Raw genomic sequence first — 23,259 nt, forward strand, 5'->3', positions numbered from 1 at the left:
GGCGGTGGTTTGTGTGTCTATATGGACACACGCTGGGCTACTCAGTACACCGTCCGGGAACGTGTGTGCACACATGACTATGAAATTCTGGTTGTCTCATTTCGCCCTTTTTACCTCCCGAGGGAGTTTGGCCAGATTACAATCATACTGGCCTATGTACCTGGGCCAGACTTGGTGGGAGCTGCAGCCAGGATAGCCGAGAGTTATAACACTGCCCTGTCCCGTGCCGCTAACCCACCCGTTCTGTTACTCGGGGACTTTAACTCCTGTGACCTGTCTGATCATCTACCCGCTTTACATCAATACGTGGACTGTCCCACCTGCCTCGCACGTACCCTGGATAAGTGCTAAGGCAACATACCAGACGCCTATAAATCCATCTGCAGGCCTGCCTTGGGGAAGTCCGACCATAATGTCGTCCATCTACTTCCACGTTACAGGGCTAAGCTGAGACAGGAAAAGACAGTGACTAAGGAAATTGAGATCTGGACTGAGGATTGTATGGAGGAGATGAAATGTGAGCTGGAAACTACTGACTGGCTATTTCTAAACTCATGTGACACCCCTCATGAATTAATTGACACTTTTACGTCCTATTAATTGTTTAATGAAAGTAAAATCATTCAAAACTAAAACTGTTAAAATATTTCCCAATAATTTGTGGATGACCAGTGATCTTAAGGAATGTATTCGTGAGAAAAAACGTGCTTTTAAAAATGGTAATACTGAGTTACTTCAGGAAATAAGATGTGAACTAAGATCTAAACTGAGTAAAGCAAAACAGAATATAAGGATAAAGTTGAATGTCATTACTTCTCAGGAAAAGCCAAGAAAGCGTGGGAAGGTTTAAATGTGATGATGGGCAGGGAAACTAAGAAAAACCGTACCCCCCTGGCTCACCCCTCTCCATCTCTCGCAAATGATTTAAATGTCTTTTTCAGTCGTTTTGACAAGAACGATTGTAGTGCTGAACGTGACAGGGTGTGTAGGTCCATTTCAGGATATGCCCCTATTACACTGAACGAACATGAGATTGAAGCCAGCCTGTCTAGTATTCAGCCCCACTCAGCCCCGGGGCCAGATGGCCTGAGAGGGAGAGTTTTAAAAGAAAATCTTCATGAACTTAAAGGTATTGTGCTGGAGTTATTCCAGTACTTGCTTAACTCCTTAACAATGCCCAAATTATGGAAAATGTCTTATATTGTGCCTAGTCCTAAAAAACCTGGAGCTACTGAATTAAAAGATTTCAGGCCCATTGCACTTACCTCTATCTTAGGGAGATGTTTTGAGAGAGTTATCTGCAGACAAATCACAGCATTGGTTTCCAATAGAGTAGATCATCTCCAGTTTGCATACAAGAGTCAGAGGGGAACTGATGAAGCAACGGTCAGTTTGTTCCACACTCTGTCAAAGCACCTTCAAGCCCCTCCCACTTTGCTTGGGCCTTGTTTATGGATTTGACTTCCGCCTTTAATAGTGTGCAGATTCACATCCTGCTGCAGAGACTTATCGATATCGGAGTAAACGGTGGTATTATCCACCTTGTTAGGGACTTCCTCTGTGACCGTCCTCAACAGGTTCTGGTAAATAGTACTTGGTCCAATATCATTGTACTGAACACTGGCGCCCCACAGGGCACTATTTTATCTCCATTACTTTTTTCTATTCATACAAACGAATTCCAATTAGATCTGGAAAAGTTTCGTTTGTTTAAGTATGTGGATGATATGGCCCTGGTTGCCTTATTAAAGAAGGGGGATGCAGTTGGAGAGGAAGTATATAGAGCACATGTGTCATCTCTCCAGAAGTGGTGCGATAAAAGTTTCTTAGAGATCAGTGTAATAAAAACACAGGAACTTGTTTTCCATGAACAGGACCCCGTGCAGCCCCTCATCATGAGGAGACAGACTGTAGAGATAGTAAGCAAGTTCAAATATTTGGGTACATATATTGATTGTAATTTAAATTTCAGTGAAAACACAGACTATATTTTTATAATCTGTAACCAACGTCTCCATCTATGGTAAATGGACTATGGGTATAGCGCTTTTTACCCTGCACGACAGAGCCCAAAGCGCTTCACACTGCAATATCACATCACCCTTTCACACCATACTGGGTGGTGGTAAGCTACTACTGTAGCCACAGCTGCCCTGGGGCAGACTGACGGAAGCGAGGCTGCCAATCTGCGCCATCGGCCCCTCCAACCACCACCAACCATTCACTCTCACAACTTTCATACTAGGCAAGGTGGGTGAAGTGTCTTGCCCAAGGACACAACGCCAGTTTTACGCCTGCGGGAGCGGGGATTGAACCGCCAACCTTTTGGTTATAAGACAACCTGCTCTACCAACTGAGCTACTGCGCAAGCTCAACTCCTTCAGAGTGAGCAAGCACATTATGGAAACAGTCTATAAGAACCTGATAGAGGGAGTCCTAACCTTTACTATGGTAATGTGCAGAGATGGGATACTTGGACTTGAGACTCGGACTCGACTCGGACTCGAGTCACGATTTTATGACTTTTTGACTCAACTTGATAAAATCAAAAAAAGACTTGGACTTGCTTGGACTCTAAGCTCAGTGACTCTAGACTTGGACTTGACTCGAATCCTTTGACTCGACGAGTCACGTCAAGTCATAATAGTAATTTTAAAAGTGCGATGTATGAATCATTTTTATTTTTTATCGCTTCATTTCATGGGATCGCAGTGGCGACGTGCGCCTGCAGCGGGAGCGCTTGTTTCGTGTCGCCTAGACCACGTGCAACGGGCGGGGTTCGTTCACTTCCGCATTGACGGGAGCGCTCGTTTTCTACACCCGCGCATTCCAGGCGCATTCCAAACAACACAACAGGTCGGCCACGATTGTTTTTAATAAACTGGTTTCAACACTGCCCGCCTGGAATGCGCGCATAGGCGTCGGTTTAGGGGGAGACTTTTGCCAGGGGTGTTTTTTCTCCACTACACACAAATCCTTCACGTGAAGCCATTTTAACCCCGGTTATTTTCAGTAGTATATAACATTCCGATGCTCCTGAACGCACCATCCGCAAGCATCAGAGACGCAAACAGACGTTCAGAGGATTAAAAAAACAAAACAAAAAGTGCGGCTGTTCTAAATGTGCGTCTGTTCCAGTGGAAGCTCCACACAGAGCAGCTCTGTCTTCTGCAGCTCCTGTGGTGAGTTTGAAAACTTGGTTGCTAGTTTAACCCTGTGATTATCCCAGGTTATAAACTTTATGCAAGAGGCGGTAGTCTGTTTTGAAATGTGGATATGCCCTGAAGAACTTTACTGTCAACATGCTAACAGCAACATTTTGAGGCTGTTTGGCCTCATTCTAGTCTCAGCTAATGTTCATCATCAACATACTTTTCGTCCCCGGGGGACCTGCTGCTTTTGATTAAAAAGAAATGCAAGTTTTATTGAAAGATGTGAATAGGGATGAATTTCATATTTTTATTTTTGAACTACTGAAATAATGCATCAAAGATGCTAAGGAAACACAATTTATTTTAAGATAGGTTTAAATGTGCACACTTTAGTGAAGACTTTTTTTTATCTGCCCCTTGGTTCAAATCTCACTGGACATTTAACACTGAACATAGAAAACACAGCTAAACATACTCAGACACTGTCTTTTGTCCCCAACAGAACTGCAGCTGTGAGGACTGGAAGTCCTACAGGTCCAGATCTGTAGGCTAAAAGGTAACATCATCATTTTTAAAAGTGCCCAAAAACATTGTCCTGCCGTTCTGAAGTGCCAATGAACACATTACATTTGTCCTCCTTGTCCTCCTTCCAGCTTGTCTCTATGGACATGGCAGACAGTCACTGCTGAGCCTCTCCTGGGACATCGTGGAGCAGAGCCTCGTTTTCAGACGCCACAGAGAACTGAGGCTGCTCTCTGCTTCACAAGAGAACACTGAACCACCAGCAGGAGCTGGACCAGGGTCTGACCAGGGTCTCCACTGGGACCTCCAGCAAGAACCAGGGTCTGACCAGGGTCTCCACTGGGACCTCCAGCACCAGGGTCTGACCAGGGTCTCCACTGGGACCTCCAGCAAGAACCAGGGTCTCCTGATCAAATAAGTACACTTTGCACTTCCATTGTAACTAGTAATCTGTAACCTGGGAGATAACCGGACTGTTATTTTATTGTTTCTTTCTTTCTTTCTTTGTGCAGACGTCACCTCTTCAGTCACCAGTTCTGTCAGCTTTGTTCATTTCTGTTGATCTCTGCTCCTGGACAAATAAAATAATGGAAAACACTCCTGAGACTGATGGTTCTCTGTGTCTAACACACCTTGGATGTTCAGTAATGTTTGTTGTTGTGTCGATGGTGCAGTTAGTATTTTAATATATTTCTTTAATGGTGGCAGAGCATCTTTACCAGGTCAGAGACATGTCAGTGTGTGTAGATCTGGTTCATTAGCTTGATCAGTCTAAAGCTCCCAATTTGCTCCCAAAAGTGTGGTGTACTCATTCAAAGGCATGTTGGCCAGGTATTTCATTCAATAAGACCAACAGCTATTTTTGCTTAAACCTCTTGTAAATGTTTCTAAAATTACCTTGACATATTCATTTTATTATTTATATTTTAGGCTGCAGGTGGCTGCTCTGCATTATAATGAAAATGCTACACGGTCACATGCATCGACAACAACCGGGGAGCTAAGATATGCAGCTGTATATCCGAAGTACAAACAAGGAGACTACACTGTCAGAGCTCTCAAGACCAGTCCTACCTCAGGTATGTCATTTTTACAAAAAACAATCAATGCAATGTGTGTGAGGATTATGATGAGTCCAATGTTATGTTTTTTTTTATGTTTTTTCCAGTTTACATCGACAAGCTGATGGCTCTTCTTTTCGAGAGTGTGGTGGTGGATGCTTCTCCCTATCAGGACTTCTCTGACCTTGTGCCTGTGCCTGGACCACTCTGTGCTCAGTATGAGAGGCCAGATAAACAGGAGGCAGTTTGCAGGCACAGGTCCAGGTTTGCCAAGAACATATAAGGTGAGTATTGGGGATACAGTGGTCTCTCGTTTATTGCAGGGGTTAGGTTCCAAAATAGCCCGTACTCAATGAAATCTGCAAAGTAGGATTTCACCCATTTTTATCATTACCTCCGCCAGGCCTGGAGGTTATGTAATCACGTGGGTTTTTTGGTTTGTTGGTTGGTTGGTCTGTTAGCAACACTAGGGAAAAAGTAATGGACAGATTGCAATGAAACTTTGTGGAAAGGTGGGTCTTGGACTAACTTAGAATCCATTAAATTTTGGTGATGATCCAGATCACTGTCCACATCCTAGGTGCTGTAGTGTGTATATTACTTTCTTCTGTTGATTTGATAAACATAAACATACTCAAAAGAGTGTATTTTATTCAAGAAAACATGATGTAAGATAGGATTTCAATTGATTACTATAAATGTTTCCATTCTTCACAGATATGTTTTTGGGTTATACCTGCAGTTCATACTTTACACCAGCAGGTGGTATAATTGTTTCTAGTATTGATTTATTTTATAAAAAACAAAAACAACATGCATTTCTTGGATGCACTGTATAACTGTGTTGGCATGTTTTTGCCCGATCTCCACAATACTCTTTTTATAAAAAGAAAAACAGGAACTGTATAAGTTCAGCATCATTATGCAGTAAAATATTTTTTCTTGTCCATGCAGGGTCCAGTGAGTGGAAAAAGAAAAAACAATTGGATGGAGCAACTGTCCAGAGCTCTGATGGACCATAAAGTGAGCCATGGGGTAAGCAGCATCAAGCCTATTTATGTAAACAACAATTTAAGGTAACACATTTGATTAGCAAATATAAAGACTGACTTACGTTGTCAAACTATTTTGTTGTAGGACATGAAAGCCTTTTGAATAAACTGACTTGGATTTTCCATTGTCCAATCAAGCACTTGTATGAGGGAGAGCATCAGTGGAAAGACCTCACACCCTTGAATCGTCCTACAGGAGATGGGTCCCTCCTTCATGAGTTAGGATTATTGAAAGTAACAATATTGCATCTGGTTCTACCAGAGTTTTTCCCATGCAGTTGAGGGAGGATCTGAGGATGGAAGACGCCAAGAGACAACAGTCCACATTATTTGTGACTCTTTGTTACACTGTCTAAGATGGTTTGTTCTGCACTTTTTAGACTGTGTTTGAATGTAATTACCTCACTCACTGCTACAATTAGAGAAGAAATGAAAAGAATGCTCCAAACCAATCTATTCACAACATATTGTCTACTTACGGAGGAATTAATGTTTTTGATATTTTTTAAATGTTTAATTAAATTTCTGTCTTTAACTTGTTTTGAGAAAAATGCAATAAACTGTTGATCTTATTTTTTTTTTCCAGTCTTTCAATGTTTTGATAGTACTTTTATGTTTTTTGCACTAAAGTATTACTTTATAATAGAAAGTAAAGGTATTTGACATTACTTTTTAATTGACAGGTACAAGCTTGGAGTCCAAACCAAGACTAGAACCAAGACAAAAACTATTCTAAAGCTGAACTACTAAAATACAATTTAAAAAAATGAGGGCATAACAAAGTCTGGGCATAAAACTGGTCACTTTGGATATGCAACTGTATCATTGTTAAAGTAATTTTCCTTCAAATCCAAAATGTATGATTAAAATGTACATACTGCAATGAAATGCACTGATGCAAAAGGAAAAAGTATTTCTCAAGTAAATAATACACTTCAGCAAAGTATGAACAACAAATCTTTAATTATTCATAGAAGTCCAGGGGAGGAAGAAAGCCGGTGTATGGGCCATCTTCAGGGAAATGTTCTCTAATAACTGTCACAGCACAGGATGGCAGGACCACCCTAATGTGCTGCCCCAGGTAGCCCCAGCACCACCTGATGGAGTTCCTATAGGCGAGGTGCCTATAGGAACTGATACAGAAAGAAATGTCAATAAGACAGTACAAACTACAAGGACTCATGGATTCTCTTTCTGGACCTAACCTGTTGACCATCGTCTCCTGGGTTTCTCCAAAAATCTGCCTTTCATAGGCAGCCTGGAGAACATAGGGGTTGAGGGAGACTGGCTCAAACCCGGGGTGCTGGGTGATGCAGGTGGACACCCCCACCTGCTGACATCTGTGTCAAACCTACACGGGACATTTGAGGTCATGAAGGCACAAATATCTATTTTGTTTGTGATAGTAATGTATTTGTATGTTCATTAAAACATTATAAATAACAGTTGGGTTATATTATTTTATTTTGTACCTTTGGGGTCTCCCTGCAGCAGATGTTTTCAGCTGGTTACAGTGAGCTGCAGTGTCCAGGCACACCTGCGAGTTCCAATGAAATAAATCTCTGCATTCAGAAAACACCGCTCTACACTATGTTGTCTCTAGACACATGCACCTCTTCTCAAAGTGTTGGTAGTTTGTACAGTAATCTACATAGCGTATTAGCGATGATGCTAATTTACCACTCAGACACTGCCCCCATTGGGCCCTGCAGAGCGTCGCCCGCCTCGGCTGCAGCAGCCCCGGCTTCGGTCGGTGCTTGAGCCATGGGCTCAAACTGATACAGCTCTGGGCCCTGCGCTGCATCAGGGGAAGGTGGAGGAGAAAAGTCCTCCACCTCGAACCAGCTGTTGCGAGCACTAGCACTGCGGTCGCTGTCACTTTCCATTTAAAAAAAAAAAAAACGGATACGTCAATCATGTCTGCCAGTGTGCGCTGTCAGAACAACTCAGCCCCCCTCCCCGCCCTCCCCCTTCCAATCCGCCAAGCCCGCCCCTTTTCAAATCCTGAGGGGGCAGAGTAAATCTCTGTCAAGGGGGTTAGTTGCTCTTTAAGCTATTAAATATTTGATGAATTATAAAATTTTTATTGTAAAAATATACTTCTTGCAAAATTCCGGCAAAAAGAAAAAAGTTCCTGTCCCCAGCTGGGGGCAGGATGATCATTACAGCGTACTTTTGAATTCATTTAATGTATTTTCCGCATAATGCAATTAATCACAGAAAAAATATGCGATTAAAATTTTTTAATCGTTGCCCAGCACTAATGAAAATACAATTTTACAGCGCCTTTCTAGACACTGAAGGACGCTTTACAATCGATTGAGAACAAAACACAAAAGGAACCAACAGACAATGAACACAAAAGAAAGAGTGAAAATTACAGCTGATAGGCAGATTCAAACAGGTGGGTTTTGAGTCTGGATTTGAATTGAGGCAGAGAGCCGATGTTGCGGATGTTGCGGATGTCTGGTGAGGGGCAGAGCAGCTGAAAGCTCTGCTCCCATGGTGCTGGGGGGGGCACAGAGAGGTGGAGAGAGGAGGAAGACCTGAGGGAGCGTGAGGGGGGGCAACATGAAGGAGATCAGACAGATGGGGGGGGGGGGGCGAGATTGTGGATGGCTTTAAATGTAAACAGGAGTATTTAGAAGATGATCCGGAATTGGAGCAGGATTACTATTGCAACAACACATCATCAGTAGGGTAAAACTAACCTGTCTCACGACGGTCTAAACCCAGCTCACGTTCACTATTAGTGGGTGAACAATCCAACGCCTGGTGAATTCTGCTTCATGTGGCAAGCGCGGTAGCGAGTGATACACTTCAATTGTTTCCTTAATATAAAGGTCAGTTGTTCCGACAACGCCACCCTGGGAATTACACCCAGGGAATTGTTTGTCTATTTACCCCTCAAAGGCACACGGGTTCGTTGTAGTCGCTGGCAAGAGACGTGGGACCTGGATTTAAAATACTTTATTTTAAATAGCAATAAAACATTTCTTTAAAAGAACATTCACGCTCACACTCATTCACTCAAGTAAGATGGCTACTCTGGGCATTAATTTGCCCCAGATGTGCCAATAAATACAAGGCCTGATGCCAGGGGAAAACAGCAAACGCAGACAACCAGTTCACGTGTTTGCAGATCCAGACGGCCAGGCTGGTGGAGTCCAGCGGAGCCGGGCAGTAAGGTTGGAAAACCCGGTGAGAGCACAGCCTGCCCAAGCTGGAAAAACCCAGTGGAGACAAAGCAGCAGTCCGATGTGCAGCCACAACGTCAGCAGCAGCGCACGCTTCTAATTCTCCTGCATCTGAAATATTATCCCCAGCTTTAGCCTGCTAACAGCTAACCCTGACAGGGCTCCTATATACAAACATACATACCTGTTCCAGGCTGCAGACACACACCCACACAGGCATGAGGAGAGAGGCTGAGGGCCCAACGGCGGAGCTGCACACTACCTGCGACCACAAGCGAGTTAGCCAGGAGAAAGCATGCGAAAGCATGCACTACAAGGCTACGAGCTGGAGAGAGAGAGACCTTACCACAGTCAGTGTGGAGCACAGACTCGCACCACACAGAGACACACCAATCAGCAAGCCCAGGTGAGCCTGATCACTTCTGCCATACAGAAGGCACTTCAGAATACATGGATGTGATGCAGAGGGAGACACAGGGGCAGACTGCAGCTTAAATAGCACTCCCAGCTGATTAGTCAAACAGCTACACCTGCATGCACCACAGGCAGGTGAGGAGAGAGAGAGAGAGACAGAGACAGAGAGAGAGAGAGAGACAGAGAATCCCCAAACTGCCACATTCACAATGATAGGAAGAGCCGACATCAAAGGATCAAAAAGCGATGTCGCGATGAACGCTTGGCCACCACAAGCCAGTTATCACTTTAGTGCAGCCCAAAGAGCAGTTATCAAATAAAGTGATGAATTTGTTTCTTCTGAGAATGAATTTCTGTATGATTTCAGCTGTTAAAAGAGTGGAATCAGAATGATGTGGGACCGTTCACTCCTAAAGCTGGAGTCCTGAAATAGGACGATTTTCCTATTTTCAGGAGACAGTTCAGACAAAATGATGCTGTCTGTTATATTGTCGTCCATTTCAGTGGTATGATACATCTATTTTTCCTTTGTTTCTCATTTGTCTCATTGTGTAGCTTCAGGGTTGTTGTATTTAATCTTTTATTTTTTTTCATTTTTTACATCAGTGTGGTTTAGTACCAATTTCACTAAGGTGTTTTTTCCCCATTGTCTTTACAATAATTGTGAACCTTTTATTGTAGGACTTGTATTAATAAAGACAGGATTCTGAAATGTCTGTGTTGAAAGTTATTTTGGTCTTCATATAATCTGAGCAACACAATAATACTAAAATCAACCAGCAGATGCAACAACTACAGCTGTAAGATTTGGGTGCCAGGATGATTAAATGTGTAGAAAAAGCAAGGAAATGCTGTAAACCACGGCCATTTGTCACATTGTTGACAGCAGAGCCAGGCAGGATTAATCTTATCCTGGGTAGTCAGCCTGGTGTGGAGCAGCGAGCTGCAGAGAATAAATCACCATGGTGACTTGTCCGGGATAAACTTGGCCAGCTTTTGTGCAACCAACTTGAGGCTAACTTCATCCAGGATAACTGCATTTTGCCGGCTTAATCCCTTATCCTGGTTTTGTGCAATTCCCCCTGTTCTACACAAAGATTGATAAATAAGGCTCCTGGAAAAAAAACACAACAAAAAAGTAACTCCTGAACTCAGAGCACTCTTTCCCTGCTCCTTGAAATTATGTCATTATCAATGCAAGCCACTTAAAAGCTGTTACACCAGTGTCAAAACAAGCACCACTTTACCAGCATCTGTTGTCATCAGCAGCCAAACTGTAAACACTGGTCACACATGATGCTGATGATGCTTCCTATGAATGAATGATGAATTTGTTTCTTCTGAGAATGAATTTCTGTATGATTTCAGCTGTCAAAAGAGTGGAATCAGAATGATGTGGGACTGTTCACTCCTAAAGGTGGAGTTCTGAAATAGGGACGGACGGACGTCTCCTCCTTTCTACACCCAAATATAAAGACAAAGTTTTCCATAAATCTCAACTTTGGTCAGACTGTTCAGATATAATTGCTTTCCATGCCTTGGAGCTTCATTTTCATGTAAACAAAAGGCCCAAGAACATTGAAATATCACTGTTTTTTCTGTGTGTAAACAGGTTAGGGGCCTACTGCACAAAAGTAGGATTCAGACATCCAGGATGAATAAATGATCCAGGCTCATCAAATCCAAAACAAGAGGGTTAGAGAGACCAATCCAGGATGAGAACACAAGATTCATCAAGCAGGTGAAACTGATCCAGGATCAGCACGATCCCTTAAAGACACCCCCACCATCGATCACAGATTCATGGATTCACCATGACAGAGTGGAGTCCTTCTGGCCACCCCAACAGGAAGTTCTCCTGGAGGCAGAGGAGGAGCCCGGAGCTCTGCAGTCTCCTCTGATGAAGCCCCCCACCCACACTGCTCCCTCACATTTGTTACGCAGCCACAACCCCCCCCCCCCCCCCCCACCACCACCACCACCCCCACCCCCACCCCAAATACTCAAAAGCTAAGAACAAAAATCAAGAACACACATGAAGCCGAAATACATTCCAGTAATAAGAATAATGTGCCCCTGTATCCAAATCAAGTGAGGTTATAGAGGTACATGGGCCGAGCAGTGACCTTATAGCTCGTGTCCGGAGTTTTGAAAGAGAGAGGTTTTTTTTTTTAATCCAACGTCTCAGGCTCCCCCTCCCTCTGCTTTCATGAGCGACCAAGCCACGCCCCTTTAATTGTGCACGCTATTATCCGTCGGGTGAAAATGAGAGCCTCTGAGTCCTACAGCATCCTCCATGTTGAGCTGTTTCCGGTGGATGTTCAGCAGACAGTGGATATATCTGCTGCAGAGCTAACTCTCCTCTGCTGGGCGAGCAGCCGTGCTCTCTGGCTGCTCCACACTTTGATTGACAGCACGAGAATGAGGAAGCTCGAAATCTATTGGCTGAAGCTGACCGGTGCTTTTTTGGATAACATGTGGGTCTATGAGACGAAGGCGGGGCTCATAAATAAATCTTTATATTGCTTTATGCTAATATTATATTGCAGTATCGAACCAGACTGACACATTTAAGCTCTGTTGACAAATGATACATACATTGGAAACGAACGGAAACTCCGGACACCAGCTTTAATGAAGCTAGCACCTAGCATTCGTTTTAACAAAGTCAAAACTCATTTTAACAAAGCAGAATTCACCAAGCGTTGGATTGTTCACCCACTAATAGGGAACGTGAGCTGGGTTTAGACCGTCGTGAGACAGGTTAGTTTTACCCTGCTGATGATGTGTTGTTGCAATAGTAACTCGTTTTAACAAAGTCAAAACACAGTTTTGTTGCATGGGGGTTGGATTATGTTATGCGTTATCGTTCAGTATTAGTCATGATTTTTCCTCTCTTATTGTCACTCTGAAACTGGTCGGATCTTGGTCAGGATGAAGTCCTTTGCTGTCTGCAGGTTTTCAAACACTTTCAGTTGCCCATGAAAGGAGATCTGCAGTTGGGCTGAATAGAGAAGACCATACCTGACCCCATCTTCGTTGCGAAGGAGACTTTTCACCTCGTTGAATTCCCCCACTTCTGTTGGGTGGTGCCACTATGGAGGATGTTGGAGGAGGGAGCTGCTGGGCAGCAATTCCCTCTCCTGGACATGGCCTTAGCTGGGACCCTGGCCACTGGTTGGCATTGGCTGTGCAGGCAGTGTGTGCTGCCTTCCCTCAGCTTACTGATATGGGCAGCTGTGGATCAGTGGGGAGAGCAGTTGTCTGACAATTGGGAGGTTGTTAGTTCGATCCCCGTCTCCCCCTGTCTGCATGTCGAAGTGTCCTTGGGCAAGACACTGAACCCTGAATTGCCCCTGGTGGGTGGACTGAGTGCCTTGCATGGCAGCTGCCTCCACTGGTGTGTGAATGTGTGTGTGACAGGGTGAATGTGATATTGCAGTGTAAAGCACTTTGGTCTCTGCTAATGCAGATGAAAAAGTGTTATATAAGTGCAGTCCATTTACCGCATTGCTATTGTACTCTTACTTTCTGGCTGGTGGAACCGGTGGCGGCTGGTGGAAGAGGGGTGTGCAGTCCCTCTCCTGGATGTGACTCAGCTGGCTTCCTGGCCAGTGATTGAGGTTGCTTGTGCAGGTGACACACGCCTCTTTCCCTCTGTTTCTTGTATGTGTAGCACCCGTGTCACCTCTATAGCTGAGAAGGATGGGTGCTTGGGTTTGATGGTTATTATAAAACCCCAAAATAAACTCCTCAATGCCAATTTGGAAATACTTAAGAATAATATTGCGACCCAGAGATATATAAAACAGGGAACATATTTAATGAACAATAATATGAAAATGCAAATATCAAAAGCACACTTCAATTTCTCACTTCCTCTAATCAATAAACCTCCTAGCAATACAAACACAATTATACTCAAACAAACAAAACAAAAACAGAAACAATATTGATCACCGAAAGCCGGTGTTGTGCTGCAGGGTTAAGGGACCGTCTACAATTTACAAGACGCTGCAACAGTGAAGACAAATACCACAAAAAAACAAACAAAGAAAAACAGAATACCACCACTGGGATTCACTGCAGTGTCACCATAATCACTACAACCTTCATTTGTCTCCTATCAAATTTATTGGATATGGTATTTGTCTTCACTGTTGCAGCGTCTTGTAAATTGTAGACGGTCCCTTAACCCCGCAGCACAACACCGGCTATTGTGATCAATATTGTTTCTGCTGCTTGAGAGACAGACACTTTTAATAAAAATGAGCTTGTAGCATATCGTCCACCTCACAACGATGGGATGCAGCGCCCTTTCTATGTTACTGACGTTTTGTTAAAAAGTTATTGAGACCGAAAGTCCGTATCTGTCAATGTGTTGCCAACTTTACTGGACTGTCCAGTTTATGGATGATAGAACTAATTCGTGAGAACGAATTATTAAATCGTGCGCACGATTTATTATTTTGAGGGAACGAATTAGTGATTCGTGCACATGATTGATTATTTCGAGGGAACGAATTAGTAATTCGTTCGCATGATTTATTATTTCGAGGGAACGAATTAGTGATTTGTGCGCACAATTTATTATTTCGAGGCTACAATTTAATTCTTTTTTTTTTTTTTTTTTTTTTTACCATGTCATGTCTGGGGCTCTGTATGATCATCCTTGAGAAAAAGAAAAAACTCCAAATAACAAAAGTAAATCCACTGGAGGTCGACCGATATGGGTTTTTTGGGGGCCGATGCCGATGCTTTCCAAATTTGGGCAGCCGATGCCGATATGCCGATTTTTCCAATTTGATATTTAGGCCGGTTTTTTAATAAATATATATATATATATATTTATCACATATTTGTGAAACGCAGCCATTTCTGAGCAACTAAAAGAAATCTATTACAACTAGTCGTGTCCAGTCCTCTGAACATTTATTCAGCTTTCAAAACAATGAAATGTTTTGTCTGAGTAATCACCCAATGTAACAAGCAGTAGTAAACATCCACACTCTTCTTAAAGTGTCAAAAAAGAAATTTAAACTTTAATATAATTTGAACAAAAGTAGTCAGAAACAAGGCTGTAAAAAAGCCATACATACAAATAAAAACAGAACTCCGGTCATGCATTATGTGGAGGAATTTGCGGATAGCTAATACATGCTTCAGAAAAAGCCCCATGATTGATTATTTACTCTTTTATTTACTCTCGCCATTTCCTCCTATTTACTTTGTTCTGCTGTTAACTACAGTAGTGATGTGTTTTCACCAACACGGTTGAACACGCACAAGTAAAGTCAGCTTAGACCACGCTAATCTCTACTGCTAAAACTTATCACAAAGTAGCATTTAGAGTTAACAATATGCAGGGTTTCTGCCAGACCTTTTCAGTCCGGGCCCCCTGCTCGAGATAAATTGTGCAGCACCCGGACAACGGAGAAAAAGAAGAAAAAAAAACTCTCCGACAGTCGAACACGGCAGAGTTAGCAGCGTTAGCAGCGTTAGCACCACACGCTCCCCCTCCTCCCAGCCAAACTTTCTTTCTGCAGTAAACACTGATCTGCTGCAGACTGGAGCCATAGAGCCACAAAAACCTTGAAATGTTCAACAAATCCATTATTCACTGCAGATGCAACAGATGCAGGTTTTTCCCACAGCCTGGATTCCACCGAGCACACTCCGCTCTGACAGAAATTAATGCAGCAGCGTGCCACAGGGGTCCTTTCTTGAGGGGCAGCTTTAGCTGCCCGCTCATGTGCCTGATCAAAAATTGCGTCATTTTATACAACGGATCAAAAATCGGCTTTTTAAAAGAAAATACGGCCGATGGCCGATGGAGAAAAATGTCCAAATATTGGCCCGATATATTGGCCGGCCAATAAATCGGTCGACTTCCAAAATCCACAGATCCAGGAAATGTTATACTCCAACAGGTATAATCCACAGCCTCGTGGCTTCCAGCTTCCAACTCCGTCCGACTATTTCCCCGGGCCTCTGCTTCCCTGCTCCGACGCTGTGTCGCGAACATGGAAGAACCAAAGGGGGGGAAAAATGGCGACGCTCACGGTCCACTTAACTTGGTCCAAGCCGAAACTTCTTGGGCTCTCCTCACAGTCCCTGAAGCAAGAACCCTCAGACTCGCTAACCTTGGTCCAGGTGAGGACAAATCACGGCCTAGTCCCAGAAACAGCGTCAGAATTCATTCAGACACCTGCCGACTGCACCGTCTTGAGCCTTCTTCTTCTTCTTCTTTTTCTTCTTCTTCTTCTTCTTCTTCTTCTTGTGGTGTTTTACTGGCGGTTGGCAAACAACTTTGAGGTGCACTACCGCCACCAACTGATAAGGAGTGTGAACATGGAGCGACTAAACTAAATCTGAATAAGGAAAGATAAACTTAAAGTTGGCGGACTAAACCAGTGTCAATCAAAAATTTGAATAAAACTTTAAAACTACAGTTACTCGGATGCTGTTGTAAAAGTTCTATTAAATTAATTCCATTTTGAGATTGTAGATGCTGTCTAACATATTCTTCCGTTCAGAATCATATTGCTGACATTCCGTGAATATGTGTTCTATTGTTTCTGGCTGTCCACAATAATCACAATTGCCTGAGATGTGTTTTCCAATCTTGTACAATGAAATATTTGATGATTTGATCTGCTTACACACAGCAAAAACAGTTCTATTTCAGTATATCTGGGCCTTTTGTTTACATGTAAATGAGCTCCAAATCATGGAAAACACTTACGATAATAACTATATCTGGACGAACACTCCGATCAAAGTGGAGACTTGTTGAAACATTGGTGTTTATATTTGGGTGTAGAAAAGAGGAGACGGACAGGAAGCATCATCAGCATCATGTGTGACCACTGTTTACAGTTTGGCCTCTGATGACTACAGATGCTGGTGAAGTGGTGCTTGTTTTCACATTGTGCAAAAGTTTTTAACTGGATTGCATTTTTAATGGCATAATGTGAAGGAACAGAGGAGGAGTACTCAAAATTCATCAGTTACTCCATTGTTGTGTTTTTCCAGGATTTTGATTGGTTAGCATGGTTTAATGCTACTTGCTCACAGTAGCTCCAAACAAGGTATTTTGTGTAAATGAAGATTTCTGGGAAATCGATCTGATGTGAAAAATGTTTCTGTAAATATTGAGGGAGGTCCTGCTTTGTGTGTTTTGTGAGGTCCAGCGATGTGTGAATGTGGCCTCCACAATCAGTCAAACTGTATTTGACACTGATTTATTTCCTTTGAGCCTGAATAACTCTGGCAGCAGATGCACACCTGCAAATACTTTTCAATCAGTCTCTTAAAGAAAGATCACACATTGTCTCATTTTCACAAATCTTTATTCTCACAATGATCAGAGCAAAACTTAGTTTCCACATGAAATAAAGACAGCAACAGTCAGCAACACAACCAGCCCAGTCGAATATCTGGAGTAGAAAAACCAAACCAAACAAAAACAAAAAAACAATAGTTCACAAGAGTTCAGCGTGCGTGCTGACAGTTTTATGCAGCCACGGAGCAGATGAAACTCTTCCACTTGAGACAGTTGGTGTTCCCCCAGCCTTCTAAAATGTGAGAGAGACAAAACTACATGAGCACACTGTTCTGAACATGGTTGTCTTTGTGAATCAGAGCTGATTCAACTGTGACTTACTGTAGCTGTTTAAGAACATGCAGGGGTTGCGACTGGGGTTAGAAGGGTATGGGTAGTACCAGTTACTGAAGTAGAGCGCTGAACGATCGGCCCACTGCCACCGACCCTGAGGAACAAAGATCACATCAGTCAGAAAGAGTCCTCTCCATCTCCTGCTGCTGACCTCTACTGGAGATGGTTGTGGGTTCAAACCTGATAGTACAATCCTCCCAGCCAGACATAGGTCTGACCAGCCCCCTGAGTCAAGCGATGCAGGAAATTTTGATGTTGCCAATCGCTGACGGAGGCCAGGTGACCTCCAACTGTCCTGCAGTACTCCTGTTGGACAGAGGAAGCATCATGTCAGTGTGTTTAGCTGCAGCTGAACAGAAAGCTCCTCTTTTAATGGACTGACTGGAACAGACCCATGATCAGACCTTTGCTGCCTCTTGGCCAGGACTCCCTTGAAAAAGAGGTTTTTAATCTCAACGGGATTCTCCTGGTTAAATAAAGGTTAAATAAAAAAAAAAAAATCATCTACCATCACCGTCCAGTGGCATCAGGAAGTTATTCTGGAGGAACACTGAAAGTCCTCCATCAGGTCCTGAGAGTAGACTCTGTATCACTCTCTATCATTTCTGTTGACATGATCTGACTAGTTAAAGATTCATTGTTAAGGCCAAAACTTAATCTCTAATTTACTGTTGACATTCAATGTTAGGGAGAAAGTTCTGTGAAAATTAAAGAAAGCACAGTTTTCAGCACCACACAAGTACTTTTGGAAATGTGGCGACTTCAAGTGTTCCTGTTATAACTAGTAGAGCCTCTGGAGGGCGCTGTCAAACAGCCTCCACATATCAACACCCAGCAGCTCCATAGTTTGAAGTAATGCTGAGTTTGTTCCAACAGAGTCGGAAGAGATGTTTAGTGAAGAAATGCTGTGATGAGAAGATCAACAGTACCTGAGCGTTGTGAAAGGTCATGGGTGAGTTGATGACCTTGAAGCAACGATTGTTGTACCATGACCAGCCATTTTGACAGAAGAAACGAGCTGCAGGAGGACAGAGAGAGTCTGTGACTGAAGCTCTGTGATCTTCTTTCTCATCCCACATGTGAACAACAGTTGTCAGAGACTGAACTCTCCACTCTACACATGACTCCATGTGTATTTGTTGTCTTGTGGATGTCCCTGATGTGTTAACATGGAGAAGAGATGAAAAAGTAGCTCTTACCTTCAGGAGCTGCTGCGTCCAGAGAAACCCATCAGCAGGTTGGTCCACATACATCCAGGAGACACAGGAGTGTGAACATTGGTTCCAGATGACAACATGTGAACAGCTGGAGTGTGTTTGGACTTGTGCTCACCGTTTCTGGAAGCAGGGACCAGGTCTTCTGGAGCCAACGATTCATCTTCACTCTTCACCAGCAGCTCCGCCTCTGAAACACCAACAGCTTCATCAGACTGGAGACACTGACAGTAGAGGTGGAGGTGGCATCACCATGACAACCAGCTGTTTCCCTGCAGCCTTTGAGCCAGGCAGCAGGAAGCAGCTCCCCACAGCTCAACAACAGCCAGAGTACACCTGGATCACTGTGATCAGGTCCAATGGCCCTGATTGAGGATGATGATGAGAATGCTGAATAACTGGGAGCTTCCCACTGGGAAACTGCTCAGAGCTGGAAAGTTCCAGAAGAGAAGCTGGCAGCATTCAACATGATGACACTGATGTTTCTACATGACAAGCAGCAGAAAACTGACCAGGGGCAGCAGCCAGCTCTTCCTGGGCTTCCTTCACTGCTTCTTCTGTGGACAGAAACAAGGAGAGTGGATGTGAGCTAGAAGCAGGTGTGACTGTCTGACTGTCCACATGAGAGCTACCAGCTTCAGTACTGACCCAAAGCTGCTGGCTGCTCAGCTGGAGCTGCAGAGAGAAACACAACACAGAGCATGAGTTCCCCTTCTGGCCCTTCTTCCATGCTGAATGATGGAGCCATGAGCCATGAATCATCTGACCTGCAGAGGCAGCAGCCAGCAGAAGAGAGAGGAGCAGGACTGTCTTCATAGTGAGGATCAGCTGATGATCTGAGGAGACTCAGGAGCTCCAGTCAAAGAGAAGCTGTCAGGTGAAGGTCAGGAGCTGTTCAGGGATCAGCTGAGTGATGCTCTGAAGACAGGAGCTCCTTCTGCTCTTTATATACACCAGCTGAGCCTCAGCAGGCCAGCCCCATGTGGGCACGTGGAGGGGGAAACTCAGCAGGAAGAGCCTGGAATTAGACCTGATTCCTGACAATAACAAAGTGTTTACAGTCGACACTTCCTGACTGATAAGGTTTCATGAGAGGTTAAACATTATTGATATCTGCTGTTACACCCTGGTGAAAAAAAGTGTAATTTATTGTATTTTAATTATATTCCTATTGTCAGAGATATCCTGAAGATGCACTTCCACAAATTGTACTTTTTATAAATATGTAACAAGTATACTAACATTATGTGACAGTAATTGTATTAGCTGTTTGTTCTGGGAAAAATGCATCAACAACTTGGACTTCCGTTAATCTGAGAACTTCTGGATGTATAATCTGAACTGAAAATGTCATGTTAAGTTAAATCTAAATGAAAGACACTACAGTTGTTTGCAGATCGTTTTATTGTCCAAAGAACAACAATGTTTTCAACAAGACAATTTATCATCTCATGAGTAATGTCTGATTTTGAATATTGAACTTCTGAAAAACAAAAACAAAACAACAACAACTACTGGAATCAGGAGCCAGCAGAAGGCTGTTAAAGTCTGATCAAATCACAGATATTAACAGAGGACAGCAGCTGCAGGGTTCTACAGAGACGGTCGACTCCACAACAGTGTTTGAAACTTTTCTTCAGGATTTCAAAGTCAACAAACCATCTTGATAATCTGGAGTTAGTGTCCTCAATATTCTTCAACCAACATGGGTTGATATGATCTGTTTGGAGGACAAGTTCAAGGACCAGATTTTCACTATTCATTCATTTCCCTTACCACTTGAGTTACAGGGGGCTGGAGTCTATCCCAGCTTCATATGGTGAGGGCGGGGTCACCCTGGACAGTTTACCATTCTGTCTCAGGACCAACATCTATATACAGACAACCATTCACTCTCATATTCACACCTGGAGGCAATTTAGAGTCACCAATTAACCTCACATGCATGTTTTTGGACTGGGAGGAAGCCACACACAGGGAGAACATGCAAACCTCACACAGAAAGGGCCCAGACCTTCTTGCTGTGAGGCAGTAGTGCTAATCTCTGCACCACCGTGCAGCCCAGTGTCACGTCAGATGTCCTCCTGGGTAGAGTTACTGTTGATTGTGAATGTTTCCTGTAAACACTGAGATAACAACAGGAGGAAGAAATGTGACAAAAGTTTGACAGAAACAAAAACGTGACAAAATTTATGACTTCTGGAATGAAAGTCGTCTCACGTTTTATCATGGAGCTCCACAATAATAATCAAAGTTAAATTGTAACAGATCATATTTAACCATGAGTACATGTAATGATTCTGACAGCAGTTCTTTTGAGTCGTTTGTCCTTTCAGCATTTCTTGAAACTGGTCATGTTACTTGTAGTATTTTGCTGGGCTCCATTTGAAATCCCTCCTGTTACTGAGTAAAATATGAAATTGTAAACAAATAACGAAACCAGAAGTTAAGTTTTAGTGACTTTAGTGAATAACCTCTGGTTATGTTTCTTTTCATCCCTGGAAGTCAAGACTGAGCTGCCTCCTGCTGTCGGTCAGCGTCTTTTTAGCTGGTTTGTTGTTCACAGTGGAGCACAGATCAGATCTACAACCTCAGAGAATCAACTTCTGCTCAAAGTTTTAGTGCTGGAGGATTTGGTGCTGCAGGACTGTTTGTTTCATGTCTGACAACATCAGTCATTCTCCACCTCAGACTATTGAGCTGTTTGATGTTTCCATAGAAACATCTTGTCATGAAGGATTTTCTCAACATTTTCAGTGTCCACTATTTTCTTTCAAGTGGCCTTTTGACTTTCAGTGTCATGTTCATGTTCATCTTCCACTCCAATGGTCAAAGTGTCACGGGTGCAGGTTGGAAGGACCCCCACACAGGCAGCCAGGTGGAGTTCAAAACTCATTTAATTTTCAGGAAACAGGAACGCAGGAATACAGGAACACTGAGCTGAGTCGACATTGTTGGGGACGCATTGATGGAAAGATCCAGCTAAGACATGACCCGGAGTCATGTTGTCTGCAAATACTGTCCCCCTTCACAGAAGAGACATAACCCCTGCTGTGGCGGAGACACAGCAGACTTTGAAGCTCTCTCGAACAAAGGAGAGAAACTTCTTCCCCCAGCAGGGGGGCAGCACCATTTGATGGTCCCACAGAGCCTCAAAATGGCTGCCCATCTCCTCACCATGTGCCAGCCTGATCGCCCTCGACAACAAAAGAACTATGGCGTCTGTTCCTCACCTCTGCATGGCAAGAAAACCAGATAAGGGTGCAATACCACCGCCCACCTCACGAGGGCGCTCGTGAGGCTCCTCCCCAGAGCAGAGGAGGGAGGACCCAGATCACCGTCTGATAGGCCAAGCAGACCCCGGGGGCGGGAGCTCCGCCCGCCAGTCAAACAAAGTCATCAGAGGCGCCATCTTTAGTTCAACTTAAGTTTCTGTCTAGGAAGGGCGTGCACAGCGCGTCTCTCCCACGGACTAAACCCGGGACCAAACTGACCCGCTGGCCGGGACGTTTTGGGACCATCTTTCCTTCACCAGTGAAGCCCCTCTCCCCAGCGGAGCAGAACGGCAGGAACTCCCCCGGAGCGGACTGAAGACACCAGCAGGACCGCACCGCTACAGCTCCGCTCCTCCGTTCTCCTCCACCTGCAGCCGACCAAGAACCAACTGAGGACCCGGACCGGAGAACCGGACTCCTCTTTTCCTCCACGTGGACTTCCCCGGAAGAGCCGATCGAGGTTCTGTTGGACGCAACAGAACCCAAGCGAGATCAGAGCGACGGCTTTGATCTCCCCACCGAACTCACCTCATCAACGGACAGGACATCACTCATCACTCAGAGGTTCGTGCCTGGGCAGACAGCTTAGTTAGAGGTGATGATTCAATGCTTGTGTGTTTTTGTTGTGAACCAGGACCGCAGACAGGCACCCGTCTGGCGCTCCCTCACCCTGTCTCTCTCTTTGTCTCTCTCTCTCTCCGTCTCTCTCTCACTCCGCCCCCTCCCGCTCCCCCTGCCGGGAAGCCGGACCAGGACCGTGACTCTGGACTCCGAGAGACGCCCCGCTCCGCCTCCAACCACACACACACACACACACACACACACACACACACACACACACACACACACACACACACACACACACGTTGAATATGTTCTGTTTTGTTGATCATGTGTTAATTAGTAATAGACATTGTTAATAAACGCTCATTAACTGAACTGGACGATTCATTCTTGTGTGTTTTGTGACAAATGTCCTGGTTGTATCAGCCTGTGCTCGATCTCATACCTCCTCTGATAATTTAACGGTGTTTATCCAAAGATTAACATCCATCTTGAATTATCTTTCCATCTTTGAGACTGAAAATTGGTAATGAATGTTCCTCTGACGAGGTGGTGCCCCGGAATTACTAATTAAATAACCCACAGGTTTATTTAATGCATAATTCACAACTTCCCTCAGCTCATTTTCTGTAATTTACCCATTTCCAATAATTGGTAATTTGTGGCAATATTGATTAATTAATAACACCTTGTTAATCAATAATTTAAGGGTTAAATCACTCTGTGGTCTACTCCATTCCCAAATAGCTGATTATTTAACATTATTAACGAATAAATAACCGTTTATTCTGATTAATAAGAATTGATGTTGGGTTAAATTACTTGGTGCTTCACTTTAAACAGTTTATTACGCAGTAATTGATTGTTATTGGTGATCCACTGTGAATGATCTGCAATTATTAATTGGTAAATCAAAATTTACTAAAATTAATAAGTAACAAAATTGCTTAAAGTAATCAATTACTTCCACTAATCAATACTTTAGTAATTTATTCCCAATTACCAATCGTAAACCCCAATAACATGCAGGCAGGGACACAGAAGCACACAGACAGACCCACAAGGAGCTGACAAGACACACCAGGGAAGCCACTTTGTGAACACCATGGTTGAGCAAAGAGGTGTCCATG

The sequence above is a fragment of the Salarias fasciatus genome, unplaced genomic scaffold, assembly GCF_902148845.1.
Source record: "Salarias fasciatus unplaced genomic scaffold, fSalaFa1.1, whole genome shotgun sequence".
In the NCBI taxonomy this organism is placed as follows: Eukaryota; Metazoa; Chordata; class Actinopteri; order Blenniiformes; family Blenniidae; genus Salarias; species Salarias fasciatus.